The following is a 20,225-nucleotide window of genomic DNA, read 5'->3' as shown; positions in this document are numbered from 1 at the left end:
TTCATAAAGAAAATGAAATTTTCTGACCTATACATTTCACCTTTCCCTAACAAACTATTAAATATTTCTTTTAGGACATGCCATTTAAAAATAGAATCTTTTTTTTCAAGGAAAATATTTATCCTTCGTATTTGAAGTATTCTTTCCTTGAATATAGAATTTTAATGTATAGTGTTTGAATTTTAACACATATTGCAAGTAACTATATCTTTTTGTTAAAATTTTCCTTTATTTTTAAAGAAGATCTAGATTATGTATATATTGCATTGAATATATAGTAGATTCCTATATACCCCATCTCCCTCCGCTACCATAATTTTCCCCCTTTAACAACATCTTTCATTAGTGTGATGCATTTGATACAATTGAAGAACAAATGTTGAAGCATTGCTACTACCCTTGGTTAGTTTAGTCATGTTTTACACTTTCAACTGCACAATTTTATAGGTTTGACAAAATAGATAATGGTCTGTATCTCTCTCTTCAATATCATGCAGAAAAATTCCAATATTCCCCGATACCCCATGCTACACCTATTCTTACCTCTCCCTACCCACAGGACCTCTGGTGACCACTGTTTTATAACAATGTTAAAACTTCTTCCATTACTAGAATAGTAATGAATCTACTTTGGTCAATAGTTGCATTCCATCCTTATATTTGTTCATTTCTCAATTTCGAGAATTGAGAATGGTGATGCCCACTCTGCTACCAACTGAGAGAGGGCATAAATCCCTTGGTGCATATGGATGGAACTGACTTCTTGCAGTTGGAGATGCTCTGTTTTTTTGGAAGGGCATTGTCCCTAATCATCATTTCATTAGCTTTTTAATGAGCTCTAAAAATTTGACAGTAGGTATTGCAATTCTGGTGAGATTCAGGGCTCAACAAGACCCCAAAGTTTTAAATTTCTGAGATATATGTTTAATGGTTATCGTGTTAATTACAGGTTCAAATAAAAGGGACTGAAGAACCAAGGTAGGAAAATTATAAATGAGTGTAACTTTGGTATATTGGGGAGACAGGTTATCACATAATCCAAGGTAGGGCCCACTGACTGGGTGCCAATTTCCTGGGGTAGTCTGCCCTGCATATAGTGTCTAGATACCTCTGGAGCCATCAGGAATACCCCTGTTCGAGATACTGTTTACTGTGGCAATCAGTAAGACTTTACTGAGATGTGCATAACCATAACCTCTGGAATGACATCCTTACTCACTTTGAAAACTCTTAGCTACAATAACTCACTTGTATTTAATATTTCTCCCTTTTCCTCAATGTCTATTTTCCAAATGCATTGATATTAATAGTTTGCACTTGGCGATAATCCCTTCGTGCCAGGGAGACCAGTCCCAGGGTGTAATATTCCATGCTGGGGAGAAAGTATTAAGTTTATATACCGAGCCTGGCTCAAAGAGAGCTTACATATGACTGACAAAGGATCTTTCAGCAGATAACTCTTCGGCAATATATATTACAAGGCTAAGTTTCAGTATTACAAGAACAAGGCACCTAAGTACAAGCATTAATATCCAGGGCCGGGCTGTTGGACTAATATCACTAGGCAATGTATATATTCTCTAAAGATTCTTGCCACTGTATTAGAGAATGTAGCAGGACACCCCAGGGCAGGAATTCAATTTTCCATCAGCTTGTGTGTCGTTCTCCACCTGCTGAGATACTACTCCATGATCACGTGGACACATTCATATTCCATAGAGGCATGCCCTAGGTGCACTCCTCCCAACACTTGCCCCATCACCAACACCCTGCCCCAGTGATCCTCTCCTGCCACCCTTGCAACCTTTCTACAACCAAAACCTTCCCCCAAAATAGCCCAGGTCCGGGACTAACCTAGGGCTCCAGCGGGCTTGCGTGCTTGAGTGGCTCCGTGGGCCACAAGGCCCCTGCTCCGCTGGGGGTGCCAGGCGGCCGTCCACCGCCTCAGGTGCCCCGGCGTGCTGACGGGGGGGGGGGGGGGGGGGCCGACTTGCTTCAGCGCGTGCGGCGACTGTGGCTCCTCTGAGCATCTGGTGGTTGTCTTCCTCTAGACAACGCCGCAGCAGCCCCAGTGCGGCTTCAGCAACGCCTTAGTGTAGATCGGGGGCTGCATAGCGTCCTTCCGTGACTACGCGACCTGCAATGAGCTGGACGACCCCGAGCTCCTGCAAGGCATTAAAGACAATTCCAACTGGCCCACCATCCCGCAGGTGCACCTCAAGGGCGAGTTGGTGGGGCACTGTGACGTTCTTCTACACATGCACGAGAACGGGGACCTGGTGGAAGAATTAAAAAGGCTGGGGATCCGTTCTGTCCTTTTAGATGAAGAGAAGGACCAAGACTCAAAGTGAGGGTGGCAAGTGTCCTCTCCAAGCAGAACATTCTGCTGTCAGGAGAGGAAGCTCTTGATGTCAAAGACTCACTGATAGAAAAGCCTTAACAGTTTTGCGTTTTTAGGCGGCAACTGCTGACACTAATTATCCAGGTGTGTGAGCAGTTGGGTGATTTTAGTTTGCCTTGTGTTGTAAGAATAATCTATAAAGAATCATAACCACTGCACTGTAATAATTCAATGTTCTGATATTGATGTAAACAAAATGTGTTCTTATACTGACATTTACTCTTTAACTGATTGAGGAGTAAAACAAGGGGCTTTTGAGTCATTAGCATTCATGGCTCCTCTACAAGCGTGTCTGTCTGCAAAGATATTATATTCTTCTCCCCAGTTTCGTAAACTTTTCTCTTAAGGAAATGAGGGCCAAGGAGGAAAATGTTATAAGGGGGGGGAGGGGCAGGTGATGTTTTTTTTCCAAATAAACTGCCAACTCGGGGATACCATGAATGCATGGTTCATTCTGAAGAGCAGTAAACCTGTAAGGATTTTTTATGCCTGCAATCATTTGTTTTTCTGAATTAAGAGTAATTGTTATATTGTTCTATTAAAAACAAAACAAAGCAAAAAGAACATTCTCCCCAAATAAACCAAAAGTAAATTCTTTCACAGGGGTAATAGATTATCTTTAATGTATATTTCCAATTTCTTTTGTATGTTTCCCCAATGTCTTATTTTTTTTCCATTGTGTTTTGAGAGAAGCTTTAGCTTACAGAAAAGTCACATTGAAAATAAAGAAGATTCACATATACAATAGTTGTGAGTATCAAATGAGATACAATATGTGATAGCTTCGTTCAGTGTCTGGATATCCAGGAAATAACATTCTCTTCCTCCTCCTCCCCGTTATAAAACAAATAAATCAGTCCTTGAACTTTGGAAGTAATTTATAAATGAAAAGAAATTATATTTTATCAGCATACATGTCAGCATGATTCTGAATTGCTTCCCAGAGTACGTTTTCTTTTGTAAAATAAGTACTTTATAGTGTTTAGAGTACACATGAGATTTCATTTTTGTTCAGTGTTCCTTGCTTTCCATTGGGAAAAGCTATCTCTGAGGAATGAAACCCCAGAGGAGATCCCCAGAACATGGATCATAATACACATTGTAGTTTACACTCTCTCCCACTCCATTCTGTAGCTTATGGCAGGCTATATAATTGCCTGTATCTGTCTTTGCAATGTCTGGCCAATGTACTTTTGATAACTGTATGCACATATGTGCATGTGCAGTCACTCAGTCTCTCTGTTTCTCTCTCTCACACACAGACACTCACACATACAAATTGTGCAATTTCAAATAGACAAAAAAGCATGAAGATATCCACAACAAAATCACATTTAATATTTTTTTAAATGATGATTCAAAAGAAGGCTTGAGGAGATTTCATATTTAGAAGACAGATGAAGGCCAATGGAGACTCTAAAGAGAACAATTCTAATTATTACTTTAAAAGGTAAAGTTACAAAATTATTTGCAAGAGCATAAGATAAAGCACTGCTTTATAGTTAGGTGGTAGGGGAAAAGGAAATTGATTTAAGAATAATTTGAGTTGGGACAAGGATCAGTCTCTTCTAAATGCGTCTATACTTGAAGATCTTGAATCACATTGCTTTTATATTCTTCCCCCTATAATCTCGTCATTGAAACCACAAACATGTCTTCTCACAGACTAAGTAATAGTTACCATTTTGTTAGGACTCAAAATTTCAATCGAATAGCCATTAGGATCTTGAATAAATGCCAGGCCTTCTACTTTACCATTGTCTGGTTTCTTCACAAATTTGACCCCCCAGTTCTTTAAGTCTTTTACAAGTACTATGTATATCAGGAGCAACAATGCAAATATGCCCAAATCCCCAAGGATCTGAATCACAAGTCAGCTTGAGGGTAACTTTTCTGAGAATGCACAGGTTACTCTAATCTTAATCATTTGGGATGACAAAGACACACATACACACACATACTCTAATCATCATCCAGTATATTATGCTATTTCTCCCAGAGCCAGAACTCACAGGCCCATAAATCTAAGTGTGAAAATAGGAGATACAGTGCTAATAATTGGCCACTAGTAATCTACTAGTGAATTGTTTGTCTCTTGTCTCTGTGACCTTAAGCTTTGCTGGTCTAGAATTCTTAATTCCATAGAGAAAATTATTTCCCCCAAGAAATGTAGCAATGATTCCACTGAACTGGAAACTAAGACTGTTACCCGGCACACTTTGGCTCATAATTCTGCCAAATTAACATCAAAAAGGGAGTTACTGTACTGCCTTGAGTAATTGATTCAGAATACCAGGGTGACTTTGGGCTGCTTTTTTATATTAGAAATAAGTGGGGGGATGTATTGAATACATGTGTTCAGAGAGTGAGTCTCTTAGTATCATCATGTTTTGTGATGAAAACTAATGAAAAAAAAAAACCAATTAAAGAGGACTACTAAACGTTTCATTTCATTAAGGTATGGGGTTTTAGGTCACTTTACTGGGTACATAACCACAATAACCTAATGATATTGCTGAGGCCAAAGGGAATGGGCAGTGAGATATGCTAGTACTAAGCACAAATTGCAACCATATGTCAAGTCAAAGCAATGGGTAATAAAAATATTAGTATATATTGTTTAATATGTTATGGATATGCTTTTTGTGTGTGAGTTCTTATATCTTTGTTTTCATGTCCTTCTTTTCCTTATCATATAGTGAATGCTGTATAAATTTTATTTCACAGTATTTTAAGTTAAAATCATCAAGTTTAAGGGGGCATATCACCCAAGATTTTGAATCCTCTTCAGGGGCAAGGGTTTGTGTATCACTGGCTATATGCATAAGAGTTGTATTATGTGAAGAGTAAGTTTGACATTACTCTTGTCTTGTTTGGAAGTTATATTTTATGTGGATGCATCTGTATTCAAATTTGACAAAGGATAGCCCGTGATTGTGAATTTTAGATGCTGACTTGGATAGGTTCTGGTGCTGAATTGTTTATTCAAACCCTTTCCAAGATATTGCTGTGGTGATATATTGTATGCATGATTATGTTCTACAAACTGTTTACTTTAAGTATATTATTCCTTCAAACCATAAACCAATAAATGCAACAAATAAAAAAAAAACAATGTTATGCAGAAGTAGAAGACATTCTCCATCAAGTCTAAAACCTCTCCTCTCTTTCCTTAAATTTATTTTTAATTGTATTTTTTTAAAGATATATAGATCACAAAAAATGTTACATTAGAAAATATAAGAGGTTCCCATATACCCCACACCACACTCCTTCCACATCAAAAACCTCTTTCATCATGATAGCACATTCACTGCACCTGGTGAATACATTTTGGAGCACTGCTGCACCACATGGACAGTGGTCTACGTTGTAGTCTACACTCTCCCCCATTCCACCCAGAGGGCCATGGCAGGACACACAATGTCCAGCATCTGTCCCTGTAGCACCACCCAGGACAACTCCAAATCCCGAAAATGCACCCACATCATATCTCTTCTTCCCTCTCCCTACCATCAGCAGCTACCGTGAACACTGTCTCCACATCAATATTACAATTTCTTCCCTTGCTAATCACAATCGTCCCTCAGCAAAACACATTTTGGAGCACTACTGCACCGTATGGATAATACTTTACATTGTAGTTTACACTCTCACCCAGTACATTCAGTTGCTTTTTTTAAAGCCTGCTGACTTCTCTAAGAAATTTGGAACCAAGGGTTTGACATCATTCTTAATATAGCTTGTCCACCCTACAGTATTCAGCTTTCCATATGGAATTTAGACTTGCAATCACAATCACTTATTCAACTTGCTTAAAATACATATCTTTCTTTTATATAACCGGGCATATATTTTTTCTTTCTGTTTCTCTGGAGATCACTCACTAATAGACATATCCACACATTGATATAATTATTATCAATATTTGATGATTCCCTACAGTGAAACTAAAACCTATGTTTAAATCCTCAAAGGATTTCCTACAAGAAAACCCTTCTGAATTTTCCATGTACGCCTTCACACCAACCCAGGCAGTTCTGTCTCTCCTCACTTTCAAGGCAGAGAAATACATAGGAAATTATGGTTGCTCATATAGATTTAATTCTACTTTGTCTCTTCCAATATCAGGTGGCCTCTTTTCCCTGGGAGTACTGGGAGATTTCCTATTTGTCACCATGAAAAATTTATTCAGTTTATATGCCTATTGGTGATTTTCATTTTTCTGTTTCAACGTCAAGCAATATGGTTGGTCAGGTGGAGATTAAATTCCCCCACTCATGCACTGTTAGGTCCATAGCTAAGGAATGAGAGTTCTGGCACTTGATGCTCCTTGGCAGGAGAGGTTGTGAATGTTGTGAAAGATTTGACTTATATCCATCTCTATTGGGATAAGTCACTTCCCTCTATTGTTGATCACAGAGGCACGTATTCAATAGACCCTGTGAGGGAAAGAACTATGTGAGTTCAAAAGAATCTTTTTTTTTTTCATGCAGGATGTTCTTGTGGAAGTTCTGATTGTAATCTGCTCACAAAGAAGCCACCAAATTATAGCAAAAAGGATCATTCTGTGGGGTTTCTATTGTCCGTAGAGCATTAATATCATGCATAAAGTGCCATTTGCCATAAGCCTCCTATAATAAAGTTACAGATAATTTAATACATATTTTTTCATGAAAACATTAGAGTAAACATATAATTTACCTTTACAAAGTAATCTGTGATTGTCTCTTTATCTTGTCTCCTGGTTTTCACTTGTCATATTGTCACTTATTTTATCAAGGACAAATGTCAAGAACTGAAAAAGAAATTGAAAAAAAACATAAGCTTATTCTGAAAGCAAACTGATAAACTGCTTTCAGAGGAAACACATGCAAAATGTTCTTTGGTTTAAAACTGACCAACAAGATAAAAAAATGCACACACATGTAAAAATGGATGCAATAATATTACATATTATGAAAAAATAGAGTGGCCATCAAGAATGTTAAAAGAAAATGCTATAGTGCTTTGATGATTTTATCTTTTTGTTTTAAATTTTATTAAGAATCTAAGGCAAAACAAAAAGACTTAAAATACAAAATTCTAATTTTACTTCTAAAGAAACATGAAATCTACACCAAGAGGTAAAAATCAGAATTTACTAATATTTATGAGTAAAGAAGAATGACTAAAATGCATTCACAATATTTTTTTTACTAGCCTCTGATTTGCATATTTTTCTTCCTGTTTCACTTGGAGTAATACACAGAATTTCTTCCTCATCAATATTTTGCAACTAGAAGCTTTAATTTCAGAGAAGATTTTTCTTTCGACATAGCTCATTTGTATCTTCAGGAAATATGTAAGCACCTGCCTTTTGGGCTTTGATGATGTGAGGCACAAAGTTGAGACTATCAGAGATCCTGTCTTAAGATGACTAGGAAGGAAAAAAACAAATAACCAATAAATATAATATTATTTGAGTTTATAAACTGATACAGTATGAGAAGTATAGAGAAAATACAAAGGTAGGGGCACTCCAAGGAAGGACAGAGTAGCAGTTTGATATTATTGTTGAATTCCAAAAAGAAATATTGGATTATGTTTGTAAATTGATCTTTTCCTCTGGGCATATTAGATTATACTGGATCCATAGATTTACTTAATTAATAATTATGTAAACCTCTTGTGCCAGTAGGACATTGAGTCCTTGCCCTTTGGTGAGTGGGGACTCACAGATAAAAGGCATGGCAAGGGACAGAGTTAAAAGTTTTTGACATTGGGGTTTTGATGTGGGAGTTTGAGGCCGAATCCTTAAGCTGGAGCCCCAGGAAGTAAGCTCACAGGGGAAAGAGAAGTAAGCCCCTGGAAGGGACCAACCCAGGAAGCCTGAAACCTCACAGACATTGGCAGCCATCTTGCTCTAACATGTGAAAAGAGGCTTTGGTGAGGGAAGTATAACTTATGCTTTCTGTCCTGGTATCTGTAAGCTCCTACCCAAATAAAAACCCTTTATAAAAACCAACCCATGTTTGGTGTTTTGTATCAGCACCCCTTTGGCTGACAAATACAGAGGAACTATATTCTGTTACAGGAATTGAGGAATGCTTAAAAGGATATCATTTGGATAGAGGTGCAATGGACACAACCAATCCAATGTCCACAGAGAAAAAGTGGCATTGGAGTGGGAAAAGTGGACATGGTGGCTGATGGGTATGGAGAATGGCAGGAAGAGACGAGATGTGGAGGTGTCTTAGGGACTTGGAGCTGCCCTGGATGGTGCTTCAGGGGCAATCACCGGACATTGTAAATCCTCACAGGGCCCACTGGATGGAATGGGGGAGAGTATGGGCCATGATGTGAACCATTGACCATGAGGTGCAGAGGTGCCCAGAAACGTACTTACCAAATGCAATGGATGTGTCATGATGATGGGAATGAGTATTGCTGGGGGCGGAGTGGTGGGGTGGGGGTGGTGGGGTTGAAGGGGTCCTCATATATTTTTTTTAATGTAATATATTTACAAAATCAATTAAAAAAATTAAAGAAAAAGGACATCATTTGGATTGGGTATGAACTCTTCTGTCCTCAAAAGCTTTAAAATGGGCCCAATTAAATGATTGTTTCGTAAATGATCAACACAGTATTTGTTCTTCATTCTTTATTTTTTTAATGTTACATTAAAAAATTATGAGGTCCCCATATACCCCCCACCCCCCTCACCTCACTCCTCCCACATCAACAACTTCTTTCATCATTGTGGCACATACATTTGACTGATAAAATTAAAATTAATATATATTTGTAAAAGAAGCCAAACAACTTAAAGAAAGGAAGAGAATCTTTTCAACAAATGATGCTACATTCAAATTCAAGTAAATTATTAAATTAGCACTTATCTTTCACAAAACTTAATACAAAATGATTCAAAGACCTATATAAAAAGCACAGATATATAAAACTCGTACAAGATAACATAGGTGAAAATCCAGGGGTCTAGGGCATAGGCAAATATTTTTTATTTACAACACCATAGGAATCATTTATGAAAAAGTGATAGCGTGTATTTTACTGAAAGTAAATTCTCTTCTTTACTGAAGACTATGTAAAGGGAATGAAAAGTCAAGGCACACACTAAAAGAAAATTCTTGCATAACTCATACCTGACAAAGGACTTCTATACAAAACGTAGCAACACAAACAATCCTGCTAAAATTGTGAAAAAGCTCTGTATGCTCACCTCATCAAAGAAAATAAGAATAGGTGAAAAATTAAATGAAAGGGAAATTAGAGGGGAAGGGTTAAGCAGTTGGTACCACCACCCCCTCCCTTTTCCTCTGAAGATTAAGAAATTTGGAGAGGTCTTATCTTCTGGGTAGAGCTGGACTCATCAGCAACTATTCCATCAGATTTGACCTCAAGAAGCTCCAGCAAAAGTGCCAGAAATCACAGCATTTTGTCCACCCAGATTTCTCCAGCCAGAGGTCTCAGCCTGAAAAGGACTTCTCAGAGCGGCATTCAGTCTGAGCAATGATGCCTATAGGACTCTTCTAGTTGCCCTGAGCAGGAGAAGATACCTTGTAAGTAAGTTAAAGCTCTGTGAAACAGATTTGAGAAGGAACATATTATGAAAAGGACAGCAAATTTCTCATAGAAATAGTGGAAATCAATGGAAAACTTGCAGAAGTTCAAATAAATTGACTACATTGACAGAGATGTTTGTGTTGTGCCACAGTGTTATCAGGCAGTGGCTTCATCCTGAGAATAAGGCAGTGAACAAGAAAGACACAGCCCAGGCCTTTGTGGAGTATATACATTAGAGTTCCACTTGTCCAAAATGGAATTCATGGGGTCCCCTCTCACCATTCACCAGGATTAATTCCTAACGTTCCTCCCCGACAATTACCTGCTAAGGTCTGGCTAAACAGGAAGAATATACTAACAATGTGGGCAAAGCTTTCCCACAGAATGCCTTTGAGAAAGCCAAGGAAATTTTTAAAAAGATGAAATATTTTAAATATAGAAGATCAAGGTAAAGAAGATTTCACTCTAATGGTGGAGAATTCAAAAGTTTTATGTATAAAGTTCTCGTATTGTTTTTTAAAAAAAGGAATATGAAAAGATGCTTAGCATCATCTGTCATCTGGAAATTGCAAAATAAAACAACAAGATACCATTGCTCAAGGGTTAGAAAGGCTAAAATTATTTGAAAAATTATTTTAAAGTAATTTAAATAATTATGCAATTTTCTCATAGAAATAATGGAAACCATTATTTCTACCATGTGCTGGTAAGGTGAGGACACCACCACTGCTGGTGGACTCAAAGTGTCACAGCCATGTTGGAAAGCACTTTGACAGTTTCTTACAAAGCAACTTGGAACCTTACTAGAGAGACCAGAGAATGTGCTCCTGTGTATTTACTCAACTGATTTGAAAATAAAGGACCACAAGAAACTTACACATGAATGATCATATGTTTTTCATTCATTATCATGAAAAATTGAAAGCAACAAAGATGCTCTTCAACACCTGCATAGATAAACAAATATGGTACAACCATATGATGGAATATTATTATTGTTTCTTTCCTTTAAAGTCTCATTTTGCTCAATATTCTCTGAAATTATCTCAACTGAATCTTGTAAATTTTTACACAAATTTCCAATATTATTTAATATATATAAGTGCATTCTCTTTCCTTTCTGCATTTTTCTTTTATAGCATTCTTTTCTATTTCTGGAGAGGAGGTCAGTTTTATTTTGCTTTCTTATTCTTTTCTTCAATACAATTAAAATTTAATTTACTTTAATAATTCATTATAAGATTTTTATTCCATTTGTTCCTGTACTTCCAGTTTATTTCCTATCCAATTATTTATTTGCTTATTGTTTTTTATCTGTATTTTGTTTTGCATATTTCCTCAAAATTTGTAATAATGTTAGTGATTCATAATTAGAAAAATATCAGAAAGAAAAGAAATAGAGAGTCAGTATATATCATCAAGATTTTGTATACTAGGAAGATCTGGAAGGAACCTGCATTTAACCATATTATTTTTATACATCTCATATTGGTCAGTTTTAACAAAAATATATTTTATCGCTTTATGCCAGGCAACATTATCCCCAGGAAATTTCTATATTGAAAACAGACTGGATATCTCACTGTACAGGTTGTGGAAATTCTGGTAGCCCTCCTCTCTCATTGCACCTTGCCTCTAAGTTCACAAAAGTTCATGTCCCTGAGCACAAAGGTAATGCCACTCAAATCCTTTAAGAAAGCAATTTCCATTACACTGATAGACTAAATAGGCCAATAATTCTTTTTTGTCATGTAGAGACAGGTACTGTTTGATTTAGGATCAAATAGCAATTGTTTTTCAAAGATTTAGGTTCTGCAAAATAGAGATCCACCTTCCAAATCATCTTTTCTCAATATTCTCACATACCCTTAAGACCACTTTTTCCATTTACATCAAGGGCACAGGACAACTCTTGGGTCTGAGGAGCAAGTTAATGGTGCCATCATCTCAGATCCTGGAGGATGAATTCACAGACTGGCATCTGATCTGAGCCACCTATCATTGTTCCTCCTTGGAAAGGCAAGGTGGGGAGGGTCTGAGGAGCATTGGAGTCCAGGCCTCCTGCTCATATGAGCAGGTCTCCTCCAACCACTGAGTATTGGGGTCAAGAATCCAGGGAATGGTGAAGAGCCCTTACTCTGTGCAGACAAAGCAGGGACTCTGAGAGCAGAGCAGGGAAGCATGAAGTGTCTGATTGGAGTGCCCCTGCTAAGCATTTTCCCCATGCCATATACCTTTGCTCTGTGCCCACTTGTTAATTGAACAGGCCTTGCCTCCCATTGAAGGGTCTGAAATCTTGGACCTCTAAAATCTGAGAACTGTTTTGCTCTGCTCTCTATCCTTGACTCCCATCCTAAGCTTAGATGCAGAATCTTTACAGTTATGACACATTATTCCATGGTGGGCCTCCTTCTAAGGCATTAACACAGAGGAGGTAATTTTCTTATATCAATGCTTAGAAATGATTTCTAACATTATCCCCTTCTGTGATTGGAGACCCTGGGGAAAGGGTGACCAGTGACCTGGTTGAAAAAACCATGAGTGTTATGCTGTGAAGACTTCATGTCATAGACCTCAAACACCATCCTGTGGGGTGACAGCAGCTCTCTGTTCACAGACTACAGAAGCCCTCACTAGAGGCACAGATCTCGAGGATGGCATGCGCAGGGCTGGAGTCATGTAAAGCAGGGCCAGGCTGGGTCACCCCCCTCTCAGCACAGGTGCACCTTGGAAACCCAGTGAATGTCACCAGCTCAGCCTCTTGTATTAACAGAGACCGGAGATGCAAATCACCCTGAGACTTCACAAAAGAAATCCCCATCACAGGCTGGGCCTGTGTGGTGGCTCTTCATCCTCCAGATGGCCATGCAGATGCTGGGACTCCTCCTCTGCCTGCTGGCAGCTTCTCTGGGTGAGGGTCTTGGGGTTCAGGAGTTCAGAGGGTCTTGATTGTGGGGTAGGACAGACTCACAATGACTCTCCTTTTCCCCAGGTGTCCTGTCTGAGCTCACCCTGAAGGAGTCAGGCCCAGGGCTGGTGAAGCCCTCGCAGACCCTCTCCCTCACCTGCTCTGTCTCTGGGGGCTCCATCAGCAGTTACTACTGGAGCTGGATCTGCCAGAGTCCTGGAAAGGGGCTGGAGTGGCTGGGGTTGTGGACTGGGAGCACAAGATACAACCCAGCTTTCCAAGGCCGCAACTCCATCACTGCTGACACTTCCAAGAATGAGTACTCTCTGCAGCTGAGCTCCATGAGGACTGAGGACACAGCCAAGTATTACTGTGCAAGAGGCACAGTGAGGGGAAGGCAGTGTGAGCCCAGACAAAAACCTCCCCTGCAGGAAGGGGATGGACTGCAGGGAGTGCTCAGCACCAACAAGGACAGGATTCAGCCCCAGGAGCAGGTGCAGGGAGGAGAAAGCTCTCCTGTCAGCATCTGCAGCTTCCTTTCCCCTGAGTCTATTTCCCAAAGGACTTGCCTGGATTCCACTTCATCAGTCCCCAGTGCAATGCCAGAGAGATTCAGAGACTGCATTTATTTCACTTCTAGAGGGAAATGAGGTCCCTGCCCCTGCATCTATATCCCCTTTTTTTGATCTTTGACTTAGCTCCCAATGTGACCTTTTGCAGCTCATTTGAACTAGTAGGGCAAGCACCTCATGAAACCCACAGTCTGTGATAAAAAAATTCCTTTCTGAATTGTAAATATTAAATGTAATTTAGGGAAAGAATGAGTAGCTAAGCATTCATTTTTTTCTTTTAAAAATAGATTTAATTTTCAAATTTTTATTATTACTTTAAAAGAACCTTTAGATTACATAAACATTACACAAATGTAGGGGTTTCTATTTTATTTTTATTTTTAAATAAGCTTCAGTTTAAATAAATGTCGCAAAATTTTAGAGGATTCCCACATGCCCCACCACTCCCCTCTCACGTTTTCCAATACTAACAACATATCCATTAGTGTGGAACATTTGTTACAATTGAGGAACACATATTAAAGCATTGTTACTAACCATGGACTATAGTTTACATCATAGTTTATCCTGCACAATGTTGTAGGTTATAACAAAATACACGAAGACCTATATCCATCACTGCAATGTCATGCAGGACAACTCCTAAGTCCCATAAATGTTCCCATAATACATATGTTCTTCCCTCTCCCTCCCCTCAGAAACTCTGGTGTCCACTGACTTTATATCAAAGGTAAGAGTTCTTCCATTTCTGGAGTAATAAGTTTATAATAGAATAATAAGTCTACTTTAGTCTATTGTTCATTCCCTAATCCAGGGGATTTTGAGATGATTACGCCCACTCTGTTTCTAATTGAGAGGGGTCTTAGGTTTCATGGGGCAGATATGGGCACTATCTGTTCCATGGGCTGGACATTGTCCATCTCATCTCCTTGTTAGTTGTCCTGGGTGATTCCAATGAACTGGAGAGTATATGTTGCAACTTTGCTTAGATTCAGGACTCAACCAGCCTCTCTATGCCCAGGTGGAGGGATGGGGAGTTAGGGGATGGCTCAGGCAAGGCCACACAGTGGGGAAACCAAAGGTGAGAATGGAGGAGATGCCAGGCCATGTAGTGGGGGTGAGGGTGTGATCTGGGGTGGATTTGGGACTGGTGGTACACAGTAGTATGGCCGTTCATGGCCTTGTATGTTCCTCGGCTTTGTACATGGAGAACTTAGGCCAGTGAGCTCGGTGGAAGAGTCCCCCATACAGAGGCCAAGTAAAGGGACTGGAGGGATATGGTCTTCTCTTGTTTCCTGTGCCTGGCAGCATCTGCCTAGAGCAGTGGGCACGGGCAATGGATTCTGAAGATGAGTGCCTAGCCCAGAACTGGATGGTGAGGAGCGTACCCTGGGCCAATAAAGCCCAGTGGGCATTGGGCCTGCAAAGATTCCAGAAATCTGGTTTGAGTGGGAAGTTCTTGATGCTGGAACAAACTCCAAGGGCAATGAGAGAGCCTCTCTGCCTCTGACAACAGAGTGACTGCACAGTTTGTCTGTGGATGCCAGCCTGGCATAGGGTGAGATTGTGAGGAAGGCACTGCTAAGCCAGGCTGAGGAAGCTCCTGGCATAGGAGGCAGTGCAGTGCTTCCAGAAGCTTCAAGGCCAGCCAGGCACAGCCTCATGCTGATGTCAAGGGTGGAGGAAGGAGAGAGATGAGCATACCAGTCCCCCCTGGGGCATCAGTGGTATCCAGAAGTGACAGGCATGAGCAGGTGTCTGAGGAAGGAGGATGGGTCTGCTGGACACTCATTTGTCTCCTCAGTGCTAAAGGCCACACCCCATCATGACTTTGGGGATTTAGGCTTTACTGGGCACAGCTCTGTATGGAATGAAGGGGGAGGAGAAGAATGTGCCTTTTTTTGCTCTGATCTCTTCTGATCTCCTCTTCCCTGAGACTCCTCCCCCAGAAGCATAGAGATGTGATGGACTTAACAAAAGTGCTTTCTGCTTCCTCAGGCCCAGGCCCATAGCCCAGCTTCTTCCACTGACCAGCCACCTCCCCTAACCTGCCACTGGTATGAGGTTCTGCTCAGGAGACACAACATGGATGGTAACTCTGGAGCTGCAGCAGGCAGCTGCCCTTGGGTTGTTCAATCTTTTGTCCATTCATCCTCATCTTCCTCCCCTTCTCCTCTCTCTCTACCTTTCTCCTGCATCAGCTGATTATTTATTTAATCAAATCCTTGAATGTGATTATTGAATTCCTGCCTTGGTGCCTGGAACTTTTGGTTCCCTGAAGAATACAGACCTTTGTGCATATAATCAGAGTAAAGGTCTATGAGAGCCGTGACCTGGGAACACCAGGCTGCTATAGCAGTATATAACAGGAGCAGCCCACTCAGCTCTGAGGAGCAGGTATCAGAGGTGGCTTCTGGAAGGAGGCGCTCTAGAGGCAAGAGAAGTACTTGACATGACTCTGCCTTTCTCTGAGTATGGGGAGACTGTCTTGAAAGGATCCCACCTTCCCTAGAAACAATGTCAATTTCTCTCTCTTGCTCTGGAGACAATGTATGTGGGGGGAGGAGGAGGAGGACAAGGATGACTCCAGGTATCTGACTTGCTGATGGTGAGTGGGGGCTGTCCTGCCACTGTCTTTCTGTCACATCCTGGTTTAAAGTAAAGAACATTCAGTGGCCTTGTCTGTTTCACTCTCTTCCACCCAAGCAGGGTGTATTAACCTTTTAGTTACAAACATCCCTAGTCAATTTTAAGCATCTCAAGTATGAGGTCTATGCTGACTCATTTTTTACCCCTCCACACCTGTGGGTGGTTTGTGCTCATTCAATCTCTTGATTCAAAAATGATGACATTATTTTCTCTGTGTGATATTTGTGAATGTTCATCAATAGATTAAAAGTGTGGAGAGTTGGATTGGAATGTAAAGTTGCTCTTTAAATTTTTGAAAATGAATAAAAGAACATCAAAGTTTGTCAAGGTAGTTTTGAAATAGGATTTCTTCATTCTTGACACCTACTGCTCTCTCATGCCAGAAGACTTTTACCATCATCACTTAAGAGTCTTTTTCAGAGGACTGGATCATTAGCTTTGGTTGTGCCCAGCTCACAGATCATCTCAAAACAATCTGCTCTTCTTGGAGCACATCCCTGGAAAAATATGGGACAGGAGTAAGGCCATTGGGGGTGACACGGGCACACCCAAACATGATTCTGCTAGCACTCACTTTAGATCTAGAGGAAATCAGCAAGATGCTCTGTGCCTCAGCCTCTTAGTTTCACTCTTTCTTGCCAATTTCTCTCCCTTCCTGTGACTGAAATGAGAGAAGTGACCTTGGGTGTGAAGTAAAGACCCAGAGTCTTGGTTTTTTACATGTTAAAGAGATATGTGTGTGTGTGTGTGAGTCAGACCAATATCAAGATGGGAATTTAACCTGGGCTTGGTATTAAAATTTTACCCTCAATTTTAATGATAGACACAAGAGAACTGGAGAGAAAAGAGGAATTGCTAGAATGTTGTTCTGACTCTGCATAGTAATTATCATCTTTTGCATGATCTGATTGTCTTTTGATACTCTGAAATTATAATGACTCATATTAAAATATAAGAAAATAAAAACATAAACACCCAGTATGTATGAAAATATATTGACTTGAAACAAAATAGAAAGAAAATTGAAATACTGAAATAATCACTCAAATATAAATTATAAAGCCTAATAAAATTCAATACTATTATAAGAAACCTATGTTAGAATTATACAAATACGTATAAATATTTTAAAAAGGTAATTCAGAAATAAAATATATTTTAAAACATATAATTGAAAATGCTTTTAAAGATAATAATGAAAATAATATATATTTATAGGGTATGAGTAGATATTAACAACATTTAGGGTAGATGTATCCTTTCTCTACAAGAGCTTAGATTTAAAAGAAATATTCAAAAGTTAGATGGAGAGACAAAATAGAGATGGTGACTTGCAATAGAAGTAATGAGCATACTTATTATTACTTTTTCTATAGAACCGGAAAAAAAACACAACATATCCATTGGCTCAGCGAGGTCAGAATCTGGTGCCAGACTGCCTGGCTTTTGAATACTGGCTCCATTACATGCACAGGGTGTGACCAAGGACAAGTTACTCCACCTTTCTGTGCTTAGGATACCGGTCTGTAAAAGTAGGTTTAGTCTTTTGGCAGATTAAGGGAAACAATTACTACAGATTAGATAGTAATCTAGATCTTAGAGTGCTAGAGGAGAGGAACTTTGGTGCCATAAATTATCTATCACAGTGTTGGACTTAAATCAGTGAAAATGCATTTCTCTACCACCATTTACGTCTCAATAAAAGTTTGCTTAATTAAAAATAATAAAAGAATTTAAAAATAGAATAAAAGGGCGGGAGGGGGCGGGACTTGCGTGCCTCTGAAGAGCACTCCGCCCAGCACACAATCTGTGCGCTCTGCTAGGCCTGCCCCTCTTTCACCACTGCAAGCCTTGGTTGTGGCTGCCTCTTCCCAGCCTTCCACCGCTCCCGTTTCCCTCCCCTTCTTCTCCCCCTCCTCCTCCTCCGTTGTCACCATCACGAAGCCGCAGGTCCAGGTCGTTGCGGGTTGCAAATCGACAGTCCGGGATGCGCAGCCAGCTCTCCCGCCTCGCCTCTGGCACCGCTGCTGCCTCCCCTCGCCCTTCTCCTGTCCCCTCCGTGCTTCTTCGTTTCCTCCTCCTGCTCTCCTTGCCCGGCTCCCAGCATCACATCTGCAGGGGAGATTTGGGGAGTCTCTGAGGTAATTGGTGTTCCTGGGGGCAGAGCAATAAGGGCCAGGCTTGTGCTCTCGATTTAACGGTGAATGGACCCCAACCACCCACCACCCACCCCTTTGGGAACCCTGAGGCCTTGGCTTGGAAAGGCCCCTCCAAGCCTGGGTGGAGGGAGGGATTAAATGGGCATGGGGAGGTAGGGGGTGGCTCCAGCAGGACGGCGCTGGAGGGACAAAGGATGAGGATGTAGGTGGCACCATCTTCTGGAGTTGGGAGTGAGGGTGGCATCTGGGATGGATTGGGGGCTGGGGGCACACAGCAGGCTGTTGGGGGTGCAGGTGCAGCTGGTCTGGGAGGTCAGAGGTTGGCTGCTCGCTCTGGCAACTCCAAGGCCTGAAGAGGACTGGCTCTCAGTCTGCTGGCTGGCACTGAGACATAAGGTGTGGATGACTGGGCAGGTGGAGGGGCGAGGGTGGGCCTGAGGGCGGGCGCCTCCCCTGAAAACAGGGTGGGGATGGGGTCAGGCTCCACCCACGGCTCTGTCTGAGAGGGGTTCCCTGCAGTCCCTTCCTGGAGCCAAGCTAAAGGTAAGTCCAGACCTTGAGAGCACACGGAGGGCGGTGGGGAAGGAAAGGTAGACACCAGCTCCTTTTGGAAAGAACAGGCACAGACTCTGGAAGAGGGCACCTACCTCCCCTGGCCTATGACCAGCTTGGCACGGGAGATTCTAGACTGGCTGACTTTCGCTGGAGTGCATTTTCATTTTGGGGGCTCAAGGGTCAGGGAGATGGAGCCAGGGTCACTCAAAAGGAGGTGGATTTGATGGTGAGGGGCACCTCACAGGGAGAGGCTGTGAAGCCTGGTGCAAGCAGAGAAACTCCCAGGCACACACCCTGCCTTACTTCCCAGCAGTGTTCAGCAGAGTCTCTTCCAGTCCCACTCCTAGCTCACAGCCCTTCTTGGGCTTTCTTTAAGAAAGTTTGACTTAATGAATGAATAACTTAATAATAAAGTAAAAATTTTAAAATGCACAAAAAATAGTTGGAGGCATTCTTGGCTCTAAGGTGCAGTGATTGATCTTCTTCACCTCCACGTTAGCTGAGTGGAGTAAGTCCAATAAACCAGAGTGTAGGAGCTGAAGTCTGTTGAGGCTCAAGGACTGGCTATCACATGGTCAGTCCAGAGATTCAGGTCCCCTGGGTATACATTAAACTCCAGCATCAACTACAAATCCGGTAAAAGTAACAGGAGAGGCTTGTGAACAAAGATCATTTCTGAGTCCAGCTCCATCACACAGAAACACAAACTCCAAAGTAGGGCAAACTGACATGGCACTGAACTCCATCTGCCATGACCATAGACCCTGTGGGTCTCTGTAGCCCTCAGAAGAACCAATACCTGGGGTTGTATCTACTTTATCTGTCTCTGGGACTCTGCTCAGGTGTGGATAAGGGCAACACCTCTGATAAACTAACGGCTCTTTCTGGAGACTCATAGCCATATAAACTCATTTGTCCTTTCCATTTCTCCCTTTGATTCAGGTCAAAAAGCATTTTTAACTCCTGGTATTATATGGAGATTGAGATATTCTGCTGGTACGAGTTGACCCTTTTATTCAATGTCATTTTCTAGTTACATCATCAGCTGCTACTTGGTAGTAATCCCTCAGTGTCAGGGAGACTCATCCCTGGGAGTCATGTCCCACGCTGGGGGGAAAGGCAACACATTTACATGGTGAGTTTGGCTTCGAGACTGGCCACATTTGAGCAACACAGAGGCTCTCAGGAGGTAACTCCTAGGCACACTGCAGCTCTAGGCCTTGTTCTTATTTCAGGTGCACAGGCTTATAAGCATAGTCATTAGTATCAAGGGCTCATTGTTGGACCTTCCTTCTTTTTTGGTCTTTGCCATTGCACTTAGTGGATTGTTGCTGCTCTTTTAGGGACTGTGATAGAGCTCCCCTGGCTCAGAACTCAGCATTCCCTCAGTTGTTGTTTTTAATTGTAACCATGAT

The sequence above is a fragment of the Dasypus novemcinctus genome, chromosome 19 (genome assembly GCF_030445035.2).
Source record: "Dasypus novemcinctus isolate mDasNov1 chromosome 19, mDasNov1.1.hap2, whole genome shotgun sequence".
In the NCBI taxonomy this organism is placed as follows: Eukaryota; Metazoa; Chordata; class Mammalia; order Cingulata; family Dasypodidae; genus Dasypus; species Dasypus novemcinctus.
This window is presented reverse-complemented; position numbering follows the sequence as displayed.